This window comes from Bos grunniens, chromosome 29, assembly GCF_055505025.1.
Source record: "Bos grunniens cultivar Pamir isolate PY7600 chromosome 29, Bosgru_T2T1.0, whole genome shotgun sequence".
Lineage (NCBI taxonomy): Eukaryota > Metazoa > Chordata > Mammalia > Artiodactyla > Bovidae > Bos > Bos grunniens.
The window spans coordinates 39,224,841-39,230,929 of NC_141193.1; the positions used below are offsets into that span (position 1 = coordinate 39,224,841).

The following is a 6,089-nucleotide window of genomic DNA, read 5'->3' on the forward strand; positions in this document are numbered from 1 at the left end:
AGTACACACTCCTTCAGTTTAATTCACTTACCTGATAACAGGCTCTGTTCTTGCCTTAACCCAAGTTATTTCTTGGCACAGAACAGTACTGAAATTAGATGAATTGGCTTCTCAGAGCAGAAATCACCACCAGAAAATGATTTAAGTGCTAAGAAGAACAGGGCTTTTATTTTGACTCACAAGAATTTCCGCCACCAGGTAATCTGGGAAATGAATTTTAGAATGTGATGCAGTTAAAACTAAAGCACATAATTCCTTTTTAAAATCTATATTTATTTATTTTTGGCTGTGCTGGGTCTTCATTGATGTGCGAAGGCTTTCTCTAGTTATGGGCAGAGCAGGGGCTACTCTCCAGTTGCGGTGTGCGGGCTTCTCTTTGCAGTAGCTTCTCTTGCTGGGAAGCAAGGACTCTAGGTGTGTGGGATACTGAAATTGCAGCTCGAGGGCTCTAAATTGCAGGTTCAGTACTTGTGGCCCATGGGTTTAGTTGCTCCTTGGCATGTGGGGTCTTCCGAGATAGGACTGAATCCATGTCTCCTGAATGGGCGGGCAGATTCTTAACCACTGGACAACCAAGGAAGTCCTAATTCACATAATTCTCAGAGTAAACTTTACAACCAAAACTATATGTCAAAATTACATTATGTATATCTACTTTCCACCCCATGAAACTTACACTGTAGTTACCTTTGTTTAAGCAGCATCACTTTTTTTTCTTAAATACACAAAAAAGGCAACCCTAAGAGTTTTGAAAGAAATAATTTTGATAATTTATAAATATATTTGAAAATACAAATAAATACATTTAAAAGAAATATAATAATTTTTTTTTAACCAGACCTGGCACTCACAGAATTATCTTTTGATACAAAAAATCTGGCCACTCCCCAATAAAAATCCTTCAGTGGACTCCTATTTCTTATACTTCAAAGCTCATAAAAGGCCATTTGCAATTGCTCTTACCTCATAAATTCTCCTACACATATATTTTTGATCTGTTTTAAAATAGTTGCAGATCTCAGAGATTCATTTCCTTGTTTGAACAGGTTACTTCAAATAGGTTGGACATACAGTGAAACCAGCAAAACCTCACTTAACATAGGCCATAAAACTTTATATGTGTAATATTGCACTCTTTTTCTCTGAGAAGGTCTCCAAATTGTGTATGTTTTGGGACCCATGAAACCTGGATCTACCTGTCTTTTTGCTAGGAATGCCTTTTTCCAAATGCCATGCCTTTGAAAACTGTCAAGTGTTAACAAATCAGGGAGGGCTTACCTGAGCACTCCAGTCTGATTTACATGCTTCTTTCACACTCACAGTTTATGTTGCTATCTTGTCACACTGTGTGGTAAGACTCTTGTCACGCTGGTTTAATTGCTTATCTCACTCAGCAGACTATGGCTCTCTTTCTCTGTTTCCTCTCTCTCTATATATAAAATATAGACTACATATATACAATGGGGCTTCCCAGGTGGCACTAGTGGTAAAGACTCTGCCTGCCAATGCAGGAGACGTAAGAGATGAGGCTTCCATCCCTGGGTGGGGAAGATCCTCTGGAGGGAGAAATGGCACTCCACTCCAGTACTCTTGCCTGGAGAATCCCATGGACAGAGGAGCCTGGTGGGCTACAGTCCATATGGTCCCAACCAGTGGGGCTCAACTGAGCATTTGAGCACATATACAATGTAACTATCTCCATGAAAGCAGGGGCCATGTTGAGTGGACCAATGAAAAAAATCAACTTTTTAGCAAGAAAATCTAGCTACCTATAATCTGTTATGAAATAACATTTTGGAGGTTTTCTGTTAGTATATATTTGCTGCATATTCTTTTGCTTTTTTCAAGCACAATTGGAAAGAAATGCTGAATGGTTAAAAATAAATATATGGGAGTAAAACTTAAATTGAGAAATTATATCATCATATTTTTCTGCAAACAAGTGAAAAGATTGCTAAAAGTAGAGGTGTTGGCAAAATTTCTAAGGCCCCAAACTATGAACTGATTTTTGGAACATGGTGATCACATCATTCAAATTGTCAGCCTCTTCCCCCTGATTATCTCTCAACTCTATATCATCAAGTCCAGCCTCAGCCTAGGTTCTCAGCTAACCTTGTATTTGCCTATTTCAGCTAGTGGAATACAACAGTGGACAAACAAGGCGAAACTGAAATCGAAAGTTTGGGTTTGTCAACAAGTGTTCTTTGAATATTTACTATACGCCAGTTTTAGAACTTAGTTTAGAAATACCAGAATTGCTTTATTCTTGAGAGCTATATTTCTAAGCCATAAACTTTAAAAACAAATACTTTGAGTTACATAGTTTTAGGTCTGCTCTTGAAAGGATGTCCATTATACTTTGAGTTTGAAAAGTAATGGACCCATTTTTGTCAAGATCAAATATAATATACTGTACATATTTATTATACGTTCATTGAAAAAGGCATGGAAAATACATTATATACTGAACAGTAATTATCTTGTGGCCAAGAGCAGAAAGTGGAACTTTCTTTCATTTTTTAATATTTATTTAATTATTTGGCCACACTTGGTCTCAGTTGCACTACTCAGGATCTTCCATCTTAGTTGCGTCATTCAAGATCTTTCGTTGTAGCATTCAGAGTCTTAGCTGTGGTATGTGGGAATCTAGTTTTCTGACCAGGGATCGCACCCCAGCTTCCTGCCTTGGGAGTGTGGAGTTTTAGCCATTAGACTACCAAGGAAGTCCCTCATTTTTTATTTATATATTTGCACTTGAATTCTTAAGAATAAGCATGCATTACTTTTATGATTGTAAAATGTCTAAATAACAAAGAATGTTTTAAGTGGATACAAATTTTCTTCATGTTTTGAGCAGTCATGTGATAAGTTGCTTCAGTCACCTCTGACTCTTTGCGACCCTATGGACTATAGCCTGCCCAGGCTCCTCTGTCCATGGGATTCTCCAGGCAAGAATACTGGAGTAAGTTGCCAGGCCCTTTTCCAGGGGATCTTCTGATCCAAGGATCAAACCTGCATTTCCTGTATCTCCTGCAGTGCAGGTGGATTCTTTACTACTGAGCCACTGGGGAAGCCCTTGAGCAATCATATACATACATATATTTAAAATATGCAAATATTTTACATATATACATACACACGGGGCTGTCCCTGGAGGCTCAGACAGTAAAGAAATCTGCCTGCAATGTAGGAGACCTGGGTTCGATCCCTGGGTCGGGAAGATTCCCTAGAGAAGGGAATGGCTACCTACTCCAGTATTCTTGTCTGTAGAATCCTATGGACAGAGGAGCCTGGTAGACTACAGTCTACGGGGTTGCAAAGAGTTGGACATGACTGAGCAACTAACATACACACACACACACACACACATACATATACTCATATATATATATACTGTAAATATTATCCCTGCATATTATTTATACAAACTGGATTCACATGTTAAAGATAATATTTCACCTGCTGGAAGTGCTAATTATCTGTTTATAAAGGGGTTGCTTTTTAATTCTCATTCCCGTATTTCCTTTTGACTTTTTATGTTTACTGCTACTGCTAAGTCGCTTCAGTAGTGTCCAACTCTGTGAGACCCCATAGACGGCAGCCCACCAGGCTCCTCCATCCCTGGGATTCTCCAGTCAAGAACACTGGAGTGGGTTGCCATTTCCTTCTCCAATGCCTGAAAGTGGAAAGTGAAAGGGAAGTCGCTCAGTTGAGTCCGACTCTTAGCAACCCCATGGACTGCAGCCTAGCAGGCTCCTCCATCCATGGGATTTTCCAGGCAAGAGTACTGGAGGGGGGTGCCATTGCCTTCTCCGTTCTATGTTTAGTATATACATTTTAGTGTGATGACATCATTTACATCAAAAAGGTACCTGATTTCCTAAGACAGAGGTTTTTTTGGGGAAGAGTTAAGTCCTCTTGTAAATACTGTGAACCAAGGGAGGAGTTTAATTATTTTCCTCAAAAAAAAAAAAAAAAGAAAGAAAAGGAAAGAAACAATAACCAGTTGGTTTGATTTCTTACAATAGCTCTGGGAAACCCACTGTTTCCTGGTCAGGTGTAGTACTTTTTCCATTTTATTCCATGAGATTATAATTGGGCTGTAAGTATGATAAGGGCCAGGCCCAGCGCCTATCATGGTCACCGATGAACCTAGCATAGAGATGGGCTTAATGTAGGTGCAGAGCGCATTAAAAGAACTGGCGTTGAACCTGTCACGGGAGAAGTTTCATGCATTCATTTGTATATTTAAAAATACTGATGATCTCGTTCTTGGAGTACATAAAGTAAAAGTGTATTCTTATAAATCGTATTTAAATCAATTTAAATACGATTGTATAACACTCTTGAGTTTTCCCCGTCTTTTGTGGGTACATAGATTTGCTGATTTATATGCTAAGCATATACTGTTTACTCTCTGTGTAGCTTCGGAGGGACACAATAGAAGCCAAATCAGAGCTATGAAAACTTATTTTTTAAACGTTCACTTGGTTGTTAAGATGATTTAAAAAATAAGGAAAGACAAGGTATTTTCTGTAACTAAAAGTTTAGTAACTAAGTTCAGCTTTAAAATTACAAGGAAAACTATTAGAAGGGCTGTTTTACTGCGGACATGTGCCTTGAGAAAAGAGGAACTTTGACAGTTTCTCAACTTTATTATAACTAAGAATCATCACTAACAATGGTATTGAGATTCATAAATACTTATTCAACAATATTTAGTAGCTTCAAATAACAAAAAGTAAGTTCTCCTCCCTAGGCTTTCATTCATTTGCGGTATCACGTTAGGAAGAAATGAAAAACACATGTCAAAACAATCTTGTACACTTTAAATATGTGCTACTATGTATCAATAAACCTCAATCAAGCTGCTGAAAAACCCCAAAAAGAAACAAAAAGAAACGAAAATGTTAACTTTACATAGGACAAATAAAGGAATTACTTCATTTTTAAGAGCAGTTTCTTCTGGGGAACAAGTACCTCTGCAGAGCCTAGTAGCCTGAGGGCAATGCACATTTTATGTAATTAATACCTATTTTTTTTTCCAGCCTACATTTAGATTACTATCTCGACTCAACGAAAACAAAACCCACCATTTATTGTGTTCTGTGGCAGCTCCTCCGCACTTGAATGCTCTGTGTTTTGCGTCATTTCCAGCCTCCAAATAGGACTTTAGAAACCTGGGAAAAGATTCTTTCAAGTATTTATGTAGTATTTCTTAGGTGACCCAAACTGCGAACCCTAGGGGTGTTTCGAAGGGGCTATCGGCTCGGGGCTGGGTGAGGCTGTAGTGAGAAAGCTTTCCTAGAACTCAGGACTGGGTTCCCAAATATCTCCTCCACATGCCTCATAGAAAAGCCTTCCTCTTTTCCTCTCTCTCTCTCTCACACACACACCTTCTAAATCAAGGGCTTCAACTCTAGACAGCCAGCTGAGGTGTTTTTTGTCTGTGGCAGTGGAAAGCGGCGCGCCGGGGCCGAGTCTAGCTCTTCCCGAGCTTCCGGGTGAAGCCGGCGCTTCCCTCTGGCCCTCGGCTCTGGGAGGGGACGGTCGGCCGCGACAGCGGGGCCCGCCCAGGCTCTCGGGAGCACCTGAGTCGCAGGACGCGCCAGGGGTAGGCGGGGCGCGCCAAGCGCCCCTTCTCGGTTCAGCCCTGGCTTTCCGCTGCGGCCGCCTGGCTGCCGGAAGGGCTGGTGATTGACAGAGCGCCTCAGCGGCCGGAGCGATCCGGAGGGAGGGTCGAAGAGCCGGCCGCTGACAGCTAGCCTTAAATCGGTTGGGTTGGGCCTCGGGAATAGCCTCCCCCGGGCCCACTGGCCTCCCTGAATGGGTTGTTATGGCAACAAATGACCGAACAGTCCCTTACGAATCGGCCAATGAGAGAGGCCGTCTTTTCCACCCCACTTCTGAGAAATAGGTGTTGCGAAAGCCCGGGTAGGATCCCGAGAAGAAGGTGGTGCCAGGACGTTCAGCGGAAGGGCCGGTGGCGGGGCTTATGACGTTGCAGGGCAAGCCAATCGCGTCTTGTGTTATCAACGGCCCCGCCCCCTTACCGCACATTTCCCCTCCCCTAGCTCATTTCGCACGAC

The 6,089-nt window shown here is 41.4% G+C and overlaps 1 long non-coding RNA gene across 1 annotated transcript; it reads right to left on the reverse strand.

Moving 5' to 3' along the window:
- Positions 1 to 252: 252 nt before the first annotated feature.
- On the reverse strand, positions 253 to 5,968 carry LOC147342520 (uncharacterized). The gene is made up of 3 exons (XR_015157888.1): positions 5,397 to 5,968; positions 5,094 to 5,180; positions 253 to 537 (listed from the first exon to the last, which is right to left on the reverse strand). It is a non-coding gene; the product is annotated as an uncharacterized LOC147342520 (long non-coding RNA).
- Between the last annotated feature and the right edge of the window lie 121 nt (positions 5,969 to 6,089).